The following is a 21,666-nucleotide window of genomic DNA, read 5'->3' as shown; positions in this document are numbered from 1 at the left end:
AGGCACAAGTAGGTTGTTTGATGGTAATTGCTTTCCTAACCCATAGAGAAAATGCATCACAAACCCACCACAATTAAGTAAAATGGTCGCATTCCTCTTTTTTTGATTTAGAGCTATTTAGAAATATTAGCAACTGACTTTGTTTCCAGTTGTTGTTGTTGTTTTTCTCAACTGAAACTTTTTTCTTTTGAATCCCATAAAATATTCTAAGTGCTCCAGGAGAGGGGAATGAAAGGGTATTTGCATTTCCAGCTCGGCAGCCAGCCATTGCTCAAATAATACCCTCAATATGTAACCTGGGAGCTTAACATCCTCAAATATTTATAATTACACAAAAATGGCCCTAAGAAATGTTCAGCTTACTCACAGCTGGATAATTGTTGGCATCCAACGTTCACAGACTCAGAGCTGCTTCTGAAATTTCAGTGGTGTCCCTCTGCCACTCAAAGCATGCACGGTACGTGGAGTCTGTGGGCAGATCCCCAGTGGGGCAGAGAGATGGCACATAGAGGCCCTAGCCCTCCCTGGCACGTTGCAGCCTCCTCTCCTGCTAGGCCTGAGTTCCCTTCTCCTTCTCCAGAGCGTGAGAAAATGCAAACGGCACCCAGCCTCCTGGTCGTGAGGAAGAGCCAGTGTGTTGTACAAACACACATACAAAGGTGGACTCAATCATTCCCAACAAATCCCTCAGTCACTCGTGGATGAAGTCCCATATCTGGTGGTGTCCCATGGAGTCTCAGAGGCTTCCCATAAAAGGGTGCTGTGGTCAGATGAGCATGTGACCGGCTGCAAATCCCAACCTATGCCCCTTTGGAGAGGTACAATGCATATCCTCTACTAATACATTTTCCCTTTCCCGTGGTCTCTCCTGCTGCTCCCTGTGCTCCATGCACATTTCCAGAAGAACATCAAGAAAAGTATTTTCCCTGCATAATTATCCGCCTCCTCCCCACCCACCTACACACATCTTTCCTGCTTTGAAGTGGCAGCTGCTCTGATTTCTTTAGGTGGACTGCACTCTGCATTTACTAGTCAGGTGGAGTTAAACTGCAGCAGCTGCCAGCCAAGGCTGGGGGCGAGGGACCCTGGCACCAGCCCTCCCCTCACCCCACCTGCCTAGACTTTTCTGTCCATATTCAGGTCTCCTTCCCACTTCTCCTGAGCTGGGGACACAAGGCTGTTGGTCCTTGGATGGGTCACTAACCAGTGCCTGCCCCTCCTTCCCCAAACCCAGACTGCCTTTCAAGGTCAAGAAACCAGATTTGAAATTCCTCTTCGGTGAGATCAGCGAGTATGCTCTCAGCTGCAGGACACAGACGACCCAATCCAAACTAAATCACACAATAAAGAGAGTGGATTGGCTCACATAACCTCAGAGTCCAGAGGTGGCCGAGGTGCCAGCCGAGGTTCAGGCAGGGTGCTGACTCCACTGCTCTGGGATTCTCTCAGGCCTGCCTAGCTCTGGCTATGGGCTTCATCCCTAGCTGAGCCACACTCAAGGCTGTAAAGAAGTCAGAGCTGTTCCAAACTCATGTCCACACTCTGACCACACAGAAGAGTCTGTGGGTCTTTCTCCCCATGATCAAGAAACCATCTTCCCAAGGACCCATCAAAAGTCCCTCCGGTCCGGTTGATCCAGATTGGGTCTGGTGTCTACCCATTGGCCAATTGCTGAGGCCAGGTGGATGGGACATGCTGATTGGTTTCACTCTATCAAGACCTGCCTGTGTAGCTGGAGGAGGGTGGGAAGTCTAGAGGCTGCATGGGGGAAAGATGAACATTCAAATAAAGTGTGTAATATGTCATCAAAGGGAAGAAGAAATGGATGCCAGAAGGCCCACAGTGGTGAACATCCACTTCCCTGGGTAACTTGTAATAAAGTCCCCTCAGCTTATCTCTCTGAGAAGCAAAGAATCGATCTCTTTCTCTGTGCACTTCAATAAAGAGCTTTCCAAACAAGGTCCTGCCTTGTGGTCCCAGCATCTAGAACACTGGCTGGCCCATCTGGTGCTCCACCAGTTAAGAGTGGAAGGAAAGGATCAAAGACAGGAAGAAAAAGGAAAGCCAACTTCCCATTTGCTTGTTGCACGTGGCTCTGGGGCTCTGGGGCTCTGGGGCTCTGGGTGAGTCGATGGACTGAGACAGCCTTGGGATCAACGGTGCCGGCTGGTTGCAGTCTAGGACCCAGAGTGACACATGCCCTCCTCCAAAGACCTCGCTTCTGAGACAGCCAGGAGAAGGAAGAGCTTTTGCCAACAGCACTATGTGGCCTGTCACGTAAGTATCCACTACCTGAGCTGCAGGGATAATTCAATGAAATTCTGGAAGCATTTATGGAACATCTACCTATGCCAAGCCCAAGAATGGGCACTGTAGAGCTCACAAGTGGACAAGGCACAGCTAGTCCATGCCCTGTGGGTGTGTAGCTTCGTGGATATGGGTCACAACAAAGCCAGGACAAAAACAATGGGAACTCCATCACCAAAGGTCGAAGGAGCCCCCTCTGCATCACCTTAGACCTCTCTCTCAACAGCAGGAATGAGCCCCTCGGTGCTCTCACACAGCTACTGGGTGTTCTAGATACTCCTTTTATAAACATAGATTAGTAACAAACCATTCCAACCTTCATGTTTCCATCTTAGTTGCGAAGGCTTAGAGGAAAGAGTGCCTGCCCAATTTTCTTTATGAAGAAGTTGGTACCTTGGACACAATGTCCAGTTTCTTTGAAAACTCTTCTTAGTAAGAAGAATAATTTTTTTTTCTTCAGCAAAATAGTCTCTTCCTCCAAGTTTTTGAAAACCATCTTAATCTCTATGCCCAGTTCCAGAGTGGATGGGTGTTCAATGTCAAGAGCTAACAGATGCCCCAGGTCAGGTGTTAGGGCAGCAAGATGGGATCCTGTGGCTCCCTAAAGCCAGATCCCATTTTCCCAGAAACAGGGGTGCCTGCCTGGCTCAGTCGGAAGAGTATGTGACTCTTGATCTTGGGATCAGGAGTTTCAGCCGCACACTGGGTGTAGAGATTACTAAAAAAATAAGTAACAAACTTAAAAAAATAAAAACACACAAATAAAAGTCACATGGCACTATGTAATATATGAGATGCAATGGGGACTTTTCATAATCTGCTTATGTTTTGTAGTGTGCTTTGGTTGAGAAATTTTTGAGTATGCTTGCAGTTTTGGTTGAAACTACCTGGTGGCCCTTCCCCAGCTGACTCCACTGAGGTTCCCTGAAGCCCTTGGGTCTAAAGAGGGGCACTCTTGGGGTCGGGACCCATGATTTTCAGTGAGAGTCCATGTCGGTCACGCCTCGAGGGCATTTCTTCTCCTTACTGAGCTATTCCAATTCAATCACCAGACTGAAAGGTATTCATTTACTTTGCAAGTGTTTTTTGGGTATTACCAGGTTTAAAGTCCTGTTCTAGGTACTGGGTCTGAAACTCTGGGCAGCCTGTTCCTTACGACAGTCACACTGAAAAGGATCTCCATGTTCTCTCCCACTTTTCTCGGCCCTTGAGGAGGTGTGCTGCAAAGACGAATATGAGAATCAGGACATGGCCATGCGGTGACTCCCAACTTATCAACAATATTAGTTTCATATTGCTGCTATAACAAATCAACACAAACTTAGGGGTCAAAACAAATGTATTCTCTTATGGGTCTGGAAGTCAGAAGTCCAAAATCAGTTTCACTGGGTTCAAGTCAAGGTGTCGGCAGGGCTAGTTCTTTTAGAGCCTCTGAGGGAAGAATCCTTGCTTTCTTGGCTTCTGATGGCCACCTGTATTCCTTGGCTTGTGGCCCCTTCCTTGGCTTCAAAGCACATCAGTCCAACCTCTGCTTCTGTCATTACATCACCTTTCCAACTTCCTTCTTTGACCTTTCCTCCCTCTTCTAAAGATACTTGTGATTATTTTTAGGGCCCACCCAGATAACCCAGGATAATCTCCCCATCTCAAGATCCTTAACTTTAAATACATTTCAAAATCCTCTTTGCCATATAAGCTAACGTCCACAGGTTCTGGGGAAGGCCATTATTCATCCCACTGTACCAGCCTATAACAAAGCTGGGTGAAATTTCTCTCTTATGCCTCACATCAGAGCATAAACTCCTGCCAGTATCTGGCTGGGTTTTACACCCTATCCAAGCAACCCCCCCCCACCCTGAAAATCTAAGATTTTCCTGGGGACTTAGAGATTTTCCTGTCAGCTTTTTGGCTATGAGGTTGCCTCTGTGGCCTGGGACCCTGAGATGGCCACTTAGCTGAGCATTGCTGGCCTCCCTGGCTACTCCTAAGGCCCCACTCTGGCTTCAGGAAGGGTTTCTTCTTTTTTTTTTTTTTTTTTTTTTGACTTTTTTTTTCAATGTTTATTTGTTTTTTGAGAGACAGAGCTTGAGTAGGGAAGGGGCAGAGAGAGAGGGAGAGACAGAATTCAAAGCAAGCTCCAGGCTCAGCTGTCAGCACAGAGCTCAATGCGGGGCTCGAACCCACGAACCGCGAGATCATGACCTGGGCCAAAGTCAGATGCCCAACAGACTGAGCCACCCAGGCGCCCCGGGTTTCTTCTTCTTAGAGCCAAGATATCTGTCCTAACAAGCCTCGTTGCCAGATGTCAGCTCTTCTAAAGTCATTTGCCTCAGAAATGACTTGTCTTTGGCCACTGCCAGGGCCTCCACTGTAATCACCTGTCAGTGCTGCCACCGACCCTTCTAGCCAACAGCAGCTGCCTGGTGGGACCTCTATTATCTGTTCCCCTGCTCTTTCCTGCCTCAATGTGAGCACTTGGTCCCCATGCTGGAACCACCCAGACATCTCCATGTAGGGTGACCAACTGTCCCACTGGCCTGGGACTGAGGAATTTCCTGGGATGCAGGACTTTCATTGTTAAAACTGGGATGGTCCCACACAAACTGGGATGATTAATCCCCATCTCCATGTCTCAGAATCCAGAGGCCTCTCAAGCAGCCCCAGAGAGAAAAGAAGGCTCTCTGTCATCCAGTATTAGGACTAGTTTCATTCCTGGCCTCAAAATTAATCATTTCCAGGATAGTTACCTAAGCCAATTAGTCTTTTCATGGGCAACTGCCCCTCATCCTCCAGGACCCAACTAGACAATCAAATAATCTGAGAGGGGTCCAAATCCCAAAGTCTGGGGGCTCCGTCCAACCTGGGCATTACCCTCCTCATTAGAGCTAAAATAAAACAGCCTTCCTTATCAACTGAACATTTTGCAGGCAACTCAACAGGATGTATGCAGAGGCCCCAAACAGTGAATGGCTGGGAATGACAAAGTAAAGCATATCTATTATTGAATATCTTCTGTGAGTCCAGTACTAAACTAGGGTATGCAGGGGAGGTTGATAACCTAGGACTTAGGCCCTCAAGAACTCATAAACCCCAGATCTTGGGGGATCCCAGTTATTTCCTATTGGCTTGACTTGAAATCTGGATATTGGGGTGGGTCCGACAAAGAGGGGTTGAAACCTAGATTCCAACTGCTCCAGGAGAAGAGGCAACCCTTTGCATCCCTTCAAGGAAAAGGCTTTCCTGGGGAAAATCTCATTTCTTGATGGCACACTCATTCCTGGGGCTGATGCTAACCTCAAGAAACACAGGAACATCAATTATCTTGTCATTTCCCCCCAACACGTAGGTCAAGGTTTCCTGTGAGCCAAATCAGCCCTAGCTGTAAGTAAAACGTCACCATCAATGTGCAAATGAAACTTCCAATTCAGACTTCTCCTGGGGCAGATTGTGTTGCTAGAACATGCGTGGGCTTTGCTCAACGTCAAGCAGACAAATGCATACCTGGTGCTATCTATATTCAAGGCTGCCTTACCAGGCACTGGGAGGGCATCCCTGAATAAATCTCGTAGGCTTTAGTGAGAAGAATCCCCAGTGACTCTCAAGTTCATCTCCTTTATTTGAAGGGTGAACAAACTGAGGCCCCAGAAAATAGGGAGGGATGCCCAGGAAGCCATTAGAGCAGGAGGGGGACAGAAGGGTGAACTGAGTCCTGGACTCCAGATCCCCCAGGCAACATTCCTATCAGATTGATTAATTAGGCAGGGTGCCTGGGTGGCTTATTCAGTTAAGTGCCTGCCTTCAGCTCAGGTCATGATCTCATGGTTCATGGGTCTGAGACTCGCATCGGCTCCACATTCACAAAGTGGAGCCTGTTTGGGATTCTCTCTCCCTCTCCCTCTCTGCGCCTCCCCCACTTGAACTTTTTCTCTCTGTCTCTGAAAAATAAATAAATAAACTTAAAAAGGGAGAGAGAGAGAGAGAGATAGGGGCACCTGGGTGGCTCAGTATGTTAAGCCTAGGACTCTTGATTTTGGCTCAGGTCATGATTTCACAGTTTGTGAGTTTGAGCCCTGCACTGGGCTCTGTGCTGACAGTGTGGAGCCTGCTTAGGTTTCTCTCTCTCCCTCTTTCTCTGCCCTTACCCTACTTGCACTCTGTCTCCCTCTCAAAATAAATAAATAAACTTTAAAAAATATTTTTAAAAATTGATTAATTAGGGAATATACCAATAGTATCAGCTGACTGCAATGGAACCTGGATGAACTGCTTGCACTGGGCTAGTTGCTTTCTGGGCATTATGTCATTTACTAGGGGCCCCAATTGTCCTAGTTTGTCAAGCACTGAGGGGTTTCTCTGGAAGCAACACTTCCAGTGTGAAAATGGGAAAGTCCCAAACAGCGACGAGTTGGTTACCCTACATTTAATCCTCTTAGAAACTCATGAGGGAGCCACTGTGGCTGCTTCCATTTTACAGATAAGAAAGTTGAGGTTTAGAGATGCTATGTGACTTCAGGTCTCACAGTCCGTAGGTAATAGAAGCAGCACTGAGACTCAGGAAATTCAACTCCAGAGCCCACCAGTTTAACCACTAAATTATAACTTCCTGAAAGATGGGGAATCTTGCAAATTTTGGCCTTTGACCATATGTATTTGGGAGATGTTTTTTCTGGAAAGAGACTCTAAGGCACTCTTCAGGACCCCATACAGGCTGAAGAGAAGAGAAGGTATAGGGTGGTGCAACAAAGGGTCCTGCACTGGGTTTACTTCCCTCTTACTCTGAAGATAAGAAAGTGCCAGCCATGAGATCAGGACTCAGGCACACCCCAGGATAGCATACAGAGGGTGGGAGCTAAGCAATGCTGGACCAGGTCCTGAGGAGTTGTGAAATCACCTTCCCTGGAAGTGTTTACAAAGGGGAGAGTCCCTGTTCAGCTGCTGTGACTCAAGCTTGACCTCCACAAGGTTCTGGGGATGTGATCCCTTGAGGAACCCAATTTGAAAAGGCAGAAAACAGCTCTGAGCTTGACCAGCTCAGCAAGGCCATTTCCTCTGCTGCCTGCTTTGGTCAGCAACTAGCAGGGGGTTAGGGACTCCACTAGGAAGGGCTTTCCTCATACACACATATATACATACTCCACTGGTTCATACACACCATATACACTAATACTCACTGGGTATTGAAGTACTGTGCTAAGTACTTTATGTGAGAGAACTCATTCATTTCTCACCATAGCCTTATGAGATAGATACTTTATTATAGCTGAGGTCACCCACGTGATAAGAATTGGCCCTGGGCTTTGAACCCAAGCAGTCTGAGCCAATCACCCCTCTATCAAACACTTCGCTGCGTGCTTCTTCAGCCACTGCAGTCTCTGTGGCCTGGTTGACTATGCCTGATCCCCTCCTGTGGGACTCCAACGAGCACTCTGAATGTTATTCCCCCCGCTTGGTGCTTACCCTGTCTATGGAGCCCATCTGTGAGCACTACAATCATCAGCATGGTGACAGAAGTTAACATACCTGCATTAAGGATGGAAAGTGAGAGGAGAGAGAGAATGAGGCCTCCTCATGACCCACCTTTGTGTCACCCACTCCTCAGGATGAACTTAGAGAAGGCAGAACTGAGGGGCTCACAGCTACTCAGCCCTGCAGAGAATCAGGGGGTTTTCATCTGCAGGAAGTGAAGGAAAAGTCTAGCCCTGGAAAGGGAGGGCTCTCAGCCCACACCTTTCCACATCCCTGGTCCTTCCTCCCTATTTTGGCCGGGGAGCCACTAACCCATACAGCATCCAAATAAGCATCCTACAAGCTAATGGCTCTTCCCCAGTCCCAGATACCCCCCTGAGCTCCAGACTAGCACATCCAGGCTACCATGCAGAGTTGTATAGTTTGTTTGGGGCACGAGGGTGCATGGCCAAGGGGACTGATGGAGCTGAGGGCCAGCTGTGCTCTGCTCACCAAGCCACTACCCCGGTAGGAGGCTACATCTGCCTGGAGGAAAGGCTGTCCTTCTCTCATTTGCACAAAGGCACCATATGCATCCATGAAAGCTTTGCATTTATCTATCTGGCTCCTGGACAGCTCTACTTGATATCTGACAAGCATTTCAAACACTGCATGACCCCTGATTTCTGGTCCTCTCAGTATACTCCACCCCAGACTTGCCCCTCTCAACGAGTAGCATCTGTGTTTACCCAGTTACTCAATCCAAAAACACTGGACTCTTCCCCTTTCATTGCCCCTCACATGTAAACCAGCAGCCTGTCTGTCAGCTCCACCACCATCCCAGCCAGCTCCCCTGTCTTCCACAGCTCCCATCCCAGGGAAAATAGCATAGTCTTTTGCCTGGACTATTACAGTAGACACCTATCATGTCCCTCCACTGCTGCACAATCCCTCTGGGGAATTCTCCACATTTTTATAGTGCTAACATCCAAACTTCTCACAGTGGCTTATAGGTGCCTAGGCTCCACACTCAACCCCAAACCACCAGCAGGCAGGACCTGGCCTGGGGTTACCATAAAGGAATCCTGCCCAAGAGAGCATCCTTCCAGGTGAGGAGGCAGTGAAAGAGGCTGTGGTGGGCCACAAGCAGCCACTTGAGGAGGTGAACACCATGCCAGAGAACTGTTTGGGGGTTCCTAGTGGGACAGGAGGAGAAGGATCTTTGAGGAACCCACGAAAGTGCCCAGCTGGGAAAGATCCAGAAGTTATACATGTGCCACGGACAAAGCCAGAATGTCAGATCCAAGATTCAGTGAAAAGAAGCCCTTTGGGGCCTCGTGCTCCTCTCCCCACCTCACTCTCCCACCTTAGTCCATCCCCAAAGACATGGACAACATAGCAGCTAGCAAATGGACATAAGCTGGAGCAGGAAAGAAATTAGAGGCACAGTGTAACCTGCTATCCCCACTTCAGGCTTCCCATGTTGCAGAAGGGAGAGGTCTGAATAGGGTATATATTCGGTTATGTAATGGTGGCTGGAAAAGATTTTGTGTCTACCTGAGTTTTTCTAATAGAGAGAGTTGACGGAGAGGGGGTTTTCAGAAGCCAAATACAGCTCATTCCATAATTTGCCAGCATGAAAGTTGGAGACAGAAAGTGCAAGGCATGTCCAGGAGACAAGTCACTCCATGCAACTTGTGGGATATGGAATATGCTGGGGGCATTTGGGAGAGTAGTGATGAGTAGCTGGCAGGGACAGATCACATTGGTCTCATGGGTTTGGTCAAGTAATCTGAACCTTACCCTGAGGACAGAGGGAAGCCATGGCTGGTTGTAGGCAGAGAGGGCCATGATCTGATTCATGTGTGCTGAAGTTCATTCTGAGTGTGGAGAATGGACTGAGGGTCAGAAGAGAGGTCTGAAGAGGCCTGAACAAGGACAAAGATGGTGGGGCTGGCAAATGGCAGTGGACTGGTGAGAAATTAAGGAAATGAAACTGGGAGGGCATGCTATATTGGTCCTAGGGTCCCCTGCTACCCCAATGAGTCACTGATGCCTGTGGGACGAGCTCAGTAGCTACTGCATGCCAGGCCTCAGGCTGGGTATTTCCATTTGTTCTCTCACCCAATCCTCAAATGACCCTTGAGGTAGAAATCATCATCCCTACATGGCCAGTGAGAAGCCCAGTGACTTGTTGGAGGCCACACATCTGGGTAGTGAAGCAGCCCGGACTGGAATCCAAATCTGTCCCAAGGCAGGGGCACTGGCCTACACAATCCTGAGTCTGTTGACAGATATACCTGCTGACAGCTGGGAGCAGCACCTCACATGAAGGACATCGGGTGTGTCGATGCAGGCAGCCAGGTACACCCTCGCCGGGGCACTGAGAGGAAAAGCCAAAGTCCCAGAGAGTCACTGAAGGTCCTGACCAACATGGCAGGCACCAGACATGGTGCACACTGAGAAGAACAATGAGGACAAAGGTTGTGGAGCAAAACTGAGAACTTGGCCAAGGTCCCTTCCTAAGCAGAGGAACTTGGGCTGAGAAGTTACAGGGAGAGAAGGGCTCAAATCCTACACAAGCTTATTGCCCTAACCAGGTGGAGCTATGCAGCTGGCAGCCTGCCCTGGCCTCACTGCCAGCCTGAAGGCCAAGGTCCTTCCTTTCCTGCCCCTTATGAGAGGAGAGGGTCACAGGTGACTGACTGTCCTGTCATCTACTCACAAAGGGTCAGAGCAGGGTCAGGTCGGGGCTGGGCCATAGGGGACTGCCCAAGTGTCAGGCAGTGTAAATCTAAGTGATTTACACTAAACTCATTTAACCATTTCAGTGGCCCTTGGTATAAGTTACTGTCATCATCCCCATTTTATAAGCAGGTAAGTGGAGGAACAAAGAAGTTCAATAATTTCCCAAGGTTATACAATATCTGGTAACTGGCCAAGCTGGGGCTTGAACCAAGGTGACCTGGCTCAAGTATAATATCTGTGTGCTTAGAGCTACTCACTACTCCCACACCCCTCCTCAGCTCTCCCCTGCCTGCATCCCTTCCCCAGCTTTCTCACAAAATGGTCCCAAATCCTTTTGCTTGAAGACCTAGGTACAGACCAGGGCTGAATGACCTTGACCCAGCCACGCCCTCTGACTCAGACATGACCCTGGCTATCCAGTCAACCCCTAGCATCCGCCTTGCCCTGCTCAAGTGCCTCAGGCAGGAGCCTATGGATGGACCTTCCCTGTCCATTTGGTCTGAGGGGAGTCAAGCCAGACCTTTGGGGTGGAGAATGGGCATCCCGCAGGCATGCTGACCCACAGTAGGTCAGCTGGGGACCTGGGATCTAAGCCTACTGGTGTCCTTCCCACCACAGCCTTGCCATGTGCACAGACCACAGACCACAGAGACACCGAGGCCTTTGTTCCGCCCAGCTTAAAATAAGTCAGGCCTTGCTCCATAGTGAGAACTGCCAGGCCACCCTCCTAAAATGGACTCATGAGCCAGGGAGATCTGTGGCTGCAACTTTGTGACCCACCGTGACCATGTTAACTCCTGCCTCTCCATGGGGGGCTGCAGGACAGCCCCCATTCCAGACAGGACCATGCTTCCCATCCTGGCCTGGTCACTCTGGGCTCCCCTGCTTTCTGGGAGAGTGGTCACAGCAGAAAAGTGGGAAGGGGGAGCAGTTCTGTGGATCACAAAAGGCATGGGGACAGGAGTCCTGGGCACCTAGGGCAAGCCAGAATTGGGCCTCAACCTTTCCTGCTCTTGCTGCTAAGCTGCCTTTTATCATCTCCAAGGGGACTGTGCATTCCAGCCACCAGGAAGCTGAGCCAGCCTTTAATCCCATTTTAAGGTAAAGCAGGTGAGACCTGGAGGTGTAGGACCTACCCAAGGGCAAAGCCAGGATTCAAGCTCCAGTCTGTTCCTACAGCACCCTGCCTCATGAGCACCCCATAACCACGCCCAGGAAAGGTCTTGTCTTGTTCTGATGCCTCAGGACACCCCAGACATGCCACCAAGTCAGTGAACATAAAGCCTGCCATCTCCCCTGGCAGGTTTTTCTAACCACAAAACTGTAATTTTCCCTTCCATTTATTTTTCTACTCATCCACATGAAGAAGACATAAAGAAAACATAATAAAAGAGTACCCAAATTAGAGATGCATCAAAATGGCAGAGAAGTTTAACTATAAATAGGAGAAAACTGGCCTCTCTTGGGATGGTCTAATTAGACAGAGGCCTGTACCCTCTCATTAAGCAGCCTCACTGTCCTACCTTGGACCCTCAGAGTCCAAGCCGCTTGGTGGGGTGTGAGGCAGTCAGTAGGGCTAGGGAGGCACTTCCTGGGTGACCTATACAGACAAGTTTTTGGGGAGGGAGCCTCAGCATCCATCTAATGTGGGTGGCATTCCCTCAGCTAGGGTGGGAGGTCAAGGGCAGGCAGGAGGTCAGGTTGTGGACAGGGGTCACCTTGGCTTGGGCAAGATGACTGGTGCCCTCCCAGTACATATTCTTCTCCCCCCGCAAGTACATATTCTTAAATAAGAACCATGGATGTTCAAGGAGAATCAGAAAAAGCAAGTTTAGCACCATTGACAGCTGACCTTCCTTGGGTATTTACTGAATGCCAGGTCCAGCACTGCCAATAAACGATCTCATTTATTTCTCCCGACAACCCTGTGCAGTAGTATTATGATGTCCCTTATTTTACAGATGATGCACAGAGAGGTTAAGCAACTTTCCCAGGGCCACACAGCAGGTAAAAGGTGGAGACAGGGTTTGAACCCAGGAAGCCATCTCCAGTGCCTGTAGATCTAACCATGATACTACACTGCTCCCCTGAGAAGGCTGTGGAAGAGACTTATATCAGCCCTGAGGGGGTCTCTGGCAAGGGGCCATTGGGCTCTGGCCTCAGTTGCATCTGGTTTGACAGGCCCTGGATAAGGAAAGAGATAAATAATACACTGGCAATGTCTGAGTACATCAGGAAGCCAGTAAGGAGAGTGGAAGGGAGGGGCTGCTGACATGGAGGATGATGTTCAGGATCTTCAGAGCTACCCAGCAGGAGTGACAAGTTGCATCCATCAGGTTGTAACATTCCCGGGGGAAACGTGAAGAGCAAGGATTAATCCCCGGAAACAAAATCTAATGTGGGGCAAGGCTGTGCCAGGTCTTTTTGTTGTTGTTAACAGGTTTGTTTTTGTTTATTTTTTATTTTTAATTTTTAAAAATTAAACTCAGTGCCCAACTTGGGGCTCAAACTCATGACCTCAAGATTAAGATTTGCATGCTGCTCTAATAACTGAGCCAGCCAGGCACCCCATGTGCCAGGTCTTAACAGGTACTCATTGAAGGGGTCAGTTAGAGAGGTCCACATACTAGAGGCTGGCCCAGGGTCACAAGCCCCAAGGTCAGCAGGCATTGGGGGCTATGAGTCTCCTGGGTTGAGGGAGGTAACCTGGGCTGCAGATCTTTAAGTTCATAGACCTCCAGGGTCTTTAAAGTCAAGGATCACCAGCCCCAGAGCTGAGAGCATCTAGGGCCATAGATACTGGCTCCCAGCCCATGCCTCCATCTACCTCCGCTGCTTTGGCCAGAGAACCATCCCAGAGGTTACAAACGAGTTCACAGAATCCAAGGCAACAAGGCTCTGCCAGGTGGGGATGGTTCTGCATGGCATCAAGATGTCTAGCATAAACAGGCTGGTGTGAGGTGCTCTCTTGTGAGGGGCCCAAAGGATGATGTGGTCTGACAGGAATTATCTTGAGGGACAGTGCCAAACCAAAGGAGGAAAGAGGCTATGCCACGCAGAGTCCTGCTGGGGGAGGGTGTTTAAGGGGACCAAGAAGGAGCCATCAGGCAGTAAAGACCCAAGCTAAGGCAAAATAGGATGGTTCCATGCCCCCAGGCTGCTATGGGCAGAGGGCAGAACCAGTCCCCCCACTCAGGGACTGGGTAATACAGAAAGGATGGCCATCTGGGAAGATGTCAGGAGCTCTCAACAAAGTCCTGAGATTTATAAAAAAGGAAACACTCTACCTTTCTTTAGGCTTGGAGTGAAAATCACCTGTGGGGTACTGTGGGGGAATCTACCTGGTTTCCTTCCTCAGATCTGCAAATCAGATGTCTTTGTCCATCAGGAGCCTGGCCACAGTGCTCAGGGCAGGGAGGAGGATGCCCTGAAGCCCCAGACTGGCCCAGACCACTCGGACCCCAGGAGCGGCCTAGAAAGCAAGACAAGGGAGCAGGAGAGATAGCTTCAGCCTGGCCTGGACACTGGGGGCCCAGCCTTTCCAGGGAGCTAAGTCAGTGATAAGAAGGCTGGCTTCTTTCTCTTGAGTAATGTGCTGGTACTAATAAGGCCACTGCCGTATAGATTTACAGAACCTCTGATTTCACAATCACAGAGAGCCTCACAGTGAGTATTAATTAAGGCTCAGAACCCCTGGAGTCTGGAACAGATTCTCATTAACCTCATTCTGTAGAGGCTATGACTCCGCTTCCTTTTTAGAACCCCATGGATGTGGCAATAGCTCTAGCCCAGGGAGCCAGGCCAACAGGGTTCCCTCCTCATGCTAGTGGGTGGTGTGGTGGGGGAAGTTCTAAGGTTCCTGATGACTCTAAGAAACTCATGTCAGAGCACTACTTTTTGTCTCTATAGATTTGCCTATTCTGGATTTCTTTTTAATGTTTATTTATTGGGCACCTGAGTGGCTCAGTTGGTTAAGTGTCTGATTTCAGCTCAAGTCATGATCTCGTGGTTCACAAGTTCAAGCCCTGCATTGGGCTCTCTGCTGCCAGTGCAGAGCCTGCTTGGGATCCTCTGTCCCCCTCTCTCTGCCCCTCCCTATGTTCTTTTGTGTCTGGCTTATTTTACTGCGCATACTGTTTTCAAAGTTCATTCTGGCTTGTATTTTTTTTAAATTATGAAACATTTCAACCAAAAGTACAGAAAACAATATGCAACACACCCCTGTGATTTAAGTCCTAAATCTCAGATTTGTTAAATCTATTTGCTAGCCTTTTGCCATATTTGGTTTTTTTGGTTTTTTGTAATGCCTTCCCTAGAGCTAATTCAGTTCTGAAGTTAGTATTCATCTTTCTTGTTCATGTTTTTATATTTCTAAGTTTATAATCATAACAATATATGGTACTATTTTGTGTCTTTAAAACATACTTAATGTACATGATAACTATAGTTAACACCGCCATATGATATATTTGAAAGTTTCTAAGAGAGTTGATTGTAAAAATTCTCATCACAAAGAAAAAATTTTTTTGGTATCTATATGAGAACTTACTGTGGTAATCATTTCACAATATATGTGAGTCCTGCTGTATACTTTAAACTTATACAGTACTGTTTGTCAATTATCTCAAAAAAACTGAAAAGAATTAAAAAGTGTTTTTAAATGTAATTTGATATTTTTGAAGAATCTGCACATATAAATACAAGGTGTCCAACTACTAAACAAAAACTTCAATGGTGTCATATATTGTCTAGCTTGTCATCTGTTCTCCACTCCACATGGTATTTTTGAGATCGATCCATGTGGACATGTGCAGCTCTGGTTTGCTCATTTTTATTGCTGCTATACAGTGTTCCTGTGACTGTATACCCCACGTGCTGGGTTTATCCAGGGGGTTCCCACATTTGGATTCTTACCAGAGAAGCAAGCGTTACTCCTATCTGAGCTGGGCAGACACAGATAGTTCCCAAGCAGAGAACCAGCCACCCAGCAATAAAACTGTGTACCTAAGTGAGCCCAGAGCCCCAACACTCTGCCTCAGCTCAGCTCCATGTTCAGAGCTGTGAGGGGCATGGCCTGGCCAGCTTGTGCAAGATCAGCACCTCAGAGAGAGAGCAAACCCTTCCTGGGTCCTTATGATTTGTTCCTCACCTTGGTCTCTCTTTTATGAGTTGCAGAATCCCTTGTGAGGGTGACAAAGCTAGGAATTCCTCTCCTCATGAAAATGTACCCACAGAGAACCTTCAAGCTCGCCTGCAGGCCCCCAGGGTTGGGCTCTCACCACATCTTCCTGCCAGTTTCTCTATACGACTTAGGGAGCCGTGGGGCTTGAAGGCGTTAGAGAGGAGTAATTAGACATTGTGCACCTTGTGGAGGCATCAATAAATGCTTGCTGAATGAGCGAGCAAATGAGTGGATGGATGAGAGAACACTCAGAGCCCCTGGCACAGGGCCTAGTAGGTGCTCAGAAACAGTGGCTGTGATTAATGTATGCGTGTGTGTGTTTTAAATCAGGTTGAATGTAGTATTATTTATAGACCGTAAAACCCACCCTTTGTAGTGCACAGTTCTAGGAGTTTTGATAAATGCACGGTGGTATAATCACTACCACAACCAACACAGAAAATATTTCCATCACCGCAGAGGGTTCCCTGGTGCTCTTTTGTAGTTGAGCCTCTCTACCCCCACTCCCACCTCCACCCCTGGCAGTGCCTAATCTCTTTGCTGTCCCTGTAGGTTTGCTTTTTCCAAAATATAAATGGAATAACATCATAGAGCCTTTTGAGTCTGGCTTCTTTCACTTAGCACAACACACTTGGGATTGATCCCTATTTTTACTCATATCATATCATACATTTGAAAGTTTGATTTCCTTTTTATTGCCAAGGAACATCCCACCGTATGGATGTACCACAGTTTGTTTATCTACTTGCCGGTTGAAGGACATGTGGGTTATTTCCAGTTTGGGGCAATTAGGAGTAAGTTCACTATAAATGTTTGTATACAGATTTTTGTACAAGGGCAAGTTCATTTCTCTTGGGTAAATATGTAGGATTGGGATTTCTGGGTCATATGGTAAGAGAACGCTTAACTTTATAAGAAAATGCCAAAGTGTTTTCCAAAGTGGCTGCACCTTTTTGCATTTCCTCCAGCCATGTTTAAGAGTTCCAGTTGCTTTGCATCTTGACCAGGACTTGATATCATTTTTTTTTCTTTTGACCAATCTAATAGTTGTGTGGTCGTATCTCCTTGTGGCCTTAATGTGAACATCCCTTATGAGGTTAAATCGATGTGTGTTATTGCTAGTTAATCCTGTAGTGTGTGGTCTGTGGCTGGCCAGGTCTTCAGGCCCAGACACTGCTTCCCTGGAGTGCTGGGAGAACCCAAGACACCATGAGGCCTTTTCAGGGGCAGATGACAGGTTCAGGGCTGTGCCAGGAGCCCTATTTTGCTCAAAATAAGTGGGTGCCTGCAGTCCCAGCATGCCGAGTTCCTCACCTGTGTGGGCTGGTTGGCTGGGTAATGACTTTGGCCAGGCTGTGACCACTGGTGCTGAGAATACCTCCAGCTACCCACAGTGGCCTTGCTCAGGCAGAGATGCACTTGTGGTACGAGAAGTAGGAGTAAAGGATGGGGCGGAGCTGCCCATGCCAAAGGCCCTATGGTTGCCTTCAGTGAGTGCCATTCCAAAACTGCCAGAAAGAGGTGCTGTCCCATTTAAAAAGTAGAGCTTATGGGGGTGTGCATGTCTGCTTCTGCACCCAAAATGGGCTTTCTAGTGACTCATGATCAGATTTGTCACTCTGTTCCACTGCCTGGACCCTGCTACCAAGTCTCCAGGGAGACTGCATGTGGTAGGACCTCAGCCTTTGCCTCACCATCCAGAGAGACCCAGACCCAGGTGTCTGCCTTTCCTCTATTTTGCTATATATTCCACTGACCATGGCCACAACTAGTACTCCCAGTGAAGCGTCTGCCTGTCCCTATCGGCCTGGCCCTCTGACCAGGGCTCCCACTGTTCATCTATCCCTGTTCCTCACCCCTGCTGGTACAGATTTCAGAGAGATGACTACCCCCTCAGGCCTTCTTTCTTGGGAGCTCTCTACTCCAGGCCCCTGCTTGGCTGTAGATGAGCTGGCTGTGTCTTGTTCTCCTCCTACCTTCCTTCCCTGGATGCCTCCTCCATCAGCTCCCTGCCCTATCTGAGACTGGTACAGATGGGAACAGATAAAGGCAGGAAGTCTGCGAGGCCTGGTGCAGCAGGTTAGGAAGAGGACTGAGCTGGGCCAGGGGGCAGGGAAGGTTTGGAAGAAGGAGGAAAGGATGGGCAAAGAGCCAGGAGTAAGAGCATTGCTGGGAATATAAGGGCATGAGGGGAGAGGGAAAGGGTAGTATCTGTCCACATCTGAAGGATCTGAGGTTTAACTCTGGAAGTGCTCAGTGACCATCAAGAAGCCAGGGTCGGAAGCTCATCCAGCCTGCTCCTTTCCCCCACCATGCCCCAATCCAGATACGCTAGAGCCCTGGGTCATCCTCCCCCCGCCCATGCTTGTGGGTGCAAGGCCTGGGAGCTAAGGGACCTCTGTGTGGCCACCTGCTCCTCCCTTTCCATCACTCATGAAGCAAGCAGCCAGGGGCATCTCCTCTCTCTTGAAAAGGCAGGGCATGGAGGATAAAGAGAAAAGCCCAGAAGAAGGAGGTGGAGGTGACTCATGCCACTTGAACTATACACCCCACATCTGCAGCTCCCAGGTGGCACTAGGAGGCCTGGGGGAGTGTTTGTGGCACAAATATAGCACAAAGATCACGGCCTCTCTTCTCAGACCATGGCCCACCCAGTCCTTCCGCATTCCTCCCCACTCACCTGAGACAGCTGCCCCAGGTAGGCCTCCTGGCAGAGCCATGGAGATTTACAGGTTGCCCCTCTGCTCCAAAGTGTCTGAGTCACTGGCAGGAATCCATGCCCTGGGTCCAGGGATGCCCAGCCTGTACCATCTGGCCTGGGGCCAAACACCTCATCACCAGGACTTCTTCCCAGGGTTTCTCAGGCTGGCATCACCGTTCGGTGCCTGGCTCTGGCTTTTACCATCAAATCCAGGCGAGTACCCTGGACTGAGAATAACAACAACCGGGCTACCTCCTCTGTGTGCCAGGCACCACCCAGCTCATCATAAGCCTTATCTTCTAGCACTGGGCCTCTGCCGTCCCCTCCCCACCCTTGGGCTCCTCACCTCCATTGTCTGTACCTGGACCACTTTCCCCCCTCCTGCTGCTATTATTGCTGCAATATAGCCTGGCGGACAGGAAGGCCACATTCACCAACTAGGCATGACCAGGCAGGCTCTCTTCTCTAAAAGGTTCAACAGACAAGGGCAGGAGGGCCCTGTTGGCGGTGCCACAGGGCAGGGAACAGGGCCAAGGCTGTTCCGAGTCCATGACCACTGGGTGCCTCCTGTACAGCAGCCCAGAACACCAAGCACTGAGGTCCCCCAGACCCCCTCAGAGCCCAAGTGGACAAGCTTGGCCATTTGTGCTGCTCGGCCTCAGCTGCTCTTCCACCTTCTCAGGGCTTCTATTTCCTCTCACAGCAAAGGGTTGAGGGGAAGCCACTCGGTGTTCTCCCAGCTCTGAAACACTAAGAAGACTGAAATTCCAGGTGATTCAAAAGGTTTGTGAGCACCCCCCAGGCCAGAAGCAGATGACCACACAATCATGTTCCTCATGACCAAATCAAAACCCTGAACCTAGGCTGAGGGCTAATGCCCGGGCCCCAGATTTAGAAATATAGCAATTCACTCACTTTCAACACTTGGCATCAACTCCCAACAAGTTGCAGCCTGAGCAGAAGCAGGAGTGAACATCTATGATCTGTCTTTTCAAACCTGGTACCTCGACCCTCTTGGGGCCCAGATTGAAAATGAGGGAATGCAGACATAGATGTCAACTTGCAGACCATGAGATCAGAGCCCAGATCAGCTCAGACAGGTGGAGTGATTCTCTCTTGTGGTCGCCCAGGGGAGGGGGCACAGGGGATTGGATCCAAGGATGCTAGGCTTTTCCTACGTGTCAGCAGTGCTCTTTCCTCCACATCATGCAAGTCCAGTGGCCTGTGCCCACAGCCCCTCCATCCTTCCCCCTCTGCCCCTGCACACTATTTTGAGGATGAACTCTGGTTATGGTGAATGCCATTCTGAGGTCCCCTGTGGATGGAGCTTTCACGAAGCCATTAAAAACCACAGAAAAGCAGGGCACCTGGGTGTCTCAGTCAGCTGAGCATCTGACTCTTGATTTTGACTCAGGGCATGATCCCACAGTTGTGGGATTGAGCTCCACATCATGCTCTGTGTTGACAGCATGGGGCCTGCTTAGGATTCTCTCTCTCTTTCTCTCCCTCTGCCCTTCTCCCACTTGCATGCTTTCTCTCTCTTTCTCTCTCTCTCTCTCTCTCTCTCTCTCTCTCTCTCTCAAAATAAATAAATAAACATTAAAAAAAAAAAAAACAGAAATGTGTCTGGACAGTGCTGTATTCACTGTGCTTAACCAGACAAAGATCACATGACATTGACACTCAGCCATCACGGCTGTGACCCAACTCCTTAACAGGCATCAAACTGAGACCTATGACCTTCCTACCAGGATCTGGCTTGTCTTGCCCTCCCCTCCTACCCCCAAGGATGGGGTTTTCATGAGAAACTGAGGTCTTTCCTTCCTAGAGGTTTAAAGCTTTGGTTCCAGGGACTCCTTCACTAATTTAGGAATCTAGGACAAGAAGGGACTGCAGTGCCCTTGTTTCCCAGGTGACTAACTGAGCCTCCAGGAGTCAGTCTATGCTGACAGCTGTCAGCCATGAGTCAGTGACATCCTGCTGGACCAGGAGGACACCTGAAGTCCCCATCTTCACCTCACTGAAGGATGGCTGCTCAGGCAGGAGGTGATGGAAACATGTGTGGAGAGATGTATGTCTTGGCTCACTCCTGAGCCACACAGCCATCACGCTATCCTTCCAAACATCCCTCTGCTTATTTATTATTCATGCAGTCCGTGGTTGGTGGGAACTGGGAGACAGCAATGTCACTAAAGTCATGAGAGAAGAGAGCTAACAGCCGTGAGGTGGTGTTGACTCTTCTCTTTCTCAACCACACATTGGTCCCAAGTTCCTTGTCCTCCCACCGCCACTGCCTACTCAGATCTTCCCTTACCTCTTCCTAATGACCTCCCTACCTGAGGTCTGCCACACTGAAATCCATCCTCCACACTGGCTGCCAGGGCCCCTTTCTAAAACGTAAGCCTGATATAATCACCAGGTTATGCCCCTTCCATAAAATCCATCCAAAAGTCTGGCAGAGACTGGAAGATTTCACAACCTGACCCCAACTTGCCTGAGTCATCTCTACTTCCAAAGAGGCACTAATGAATGTGAATGAATGAACAGCACACTCAAAACTCTGGCAGGGCTCACACCCTACAGACATTAGCATCCAAAAAAGCCAGGCCCCAGCAGTGGCCAGAAGGACACAGACTTGGTCTTGCTCTCTACTCTTTGATACTGCTCCACAGCTCATATCTGTGGGAAATGTACCTAGATTAGCAACCTTCACCTGGGAGGTCTGCAGAGCTCTGGAACCCTCAGTTTTATGGCTCTTCCTAGAACAGTGTGGCTGGGATGCCACCTCCCTAGAACAGGGCTCTGACCCAGAGACCACGGCCACTCCCACAAGTGGTTGGGGCCCCAATCCAACATAAGCTAAAATCATTTACTTACACAAAAATTCATTTCTGTAGAATTTGGGCTTTAATCTGTGGGCTTGTGGCCTCTTTGGGTCCAGAGGGATTTTCTCAAGTTCTGAGCCAGAGGTGTCCTTAGTTCATTATCCTCAGGTGCCACTCAATTCCCCCAGCTCCTGGGGCAGTATCAATGACAAATAAGCCTCTCGAAATGATGCCAAGTCTTATCATCTTCAGGAAGGATTTTCAGGATGCCCTTCTCACCTTTCCTGGTCCCAAGGAGTACATGTCTCAGGGCTTCAGCTGTAGTCACTAGCTGGGCAAATCCAAAGGAGACTCAGTCCTGAAGGTTCATCCTGCAGTCTGTAGGCAGTCAGAAAAAGATATGTATGGGAATATAAAACACAGTTTGGCAATTTCTTTAAAAGTTAAACATGGGGCAC

At 48.9% G+C, this 21,666-nt stretch overlaps 1 long non-coding RNA gene across 3 annotated transcripts in view; it reads right to left on the bottom strand.

Annotated features, from left to right (window-relative positions):
• The window catches only part of LOC109494920, a 64,639-nt gene that overhangs the window by 4,063 nt on the left and 38,910 nt on the right, over nucleotides 1-21,666 (bottom strand). For 2 of the 3 annotated variants that reach the window (XR_006590745.1, XR_006590747.1), the window contains 2 exons: nucleotides 21,261-21,586; nucleotides 3,070-3,527 (listed from right to left, as the gene is read on the bottom strand). This is a non-coding gene — a long non-coding RNA (uncharacterized LOC109494920). Of the gene's footprint in view, nucleotides 1-3,069; nucleotides 3,528-21,260; nucleotides 21,587-21,666 lie in introns of those variants that run through there. The other variant, XR_006590746.1, reaches the window with a different exon arrangement.

This window comes from Felis catus, chromosome E2 (genome assembly GCF_018350175.1).
Source record: "Felis catus isolate Fca126 chromosome E2, F.catus_Fca126_mat1.0, whole genome shotgun sequence".
NCBI classification, from domain to species: domain Eukaryota; kingdom Metazoa; phylum Chordata; class Mammalia; order Carnivora; family Felidae; genus Felis; species Felis catus.
Note: the sequence above shows the minus strand (reverse complement) of the source record. Positions and strands in the feature narration are given on the sequence as shown.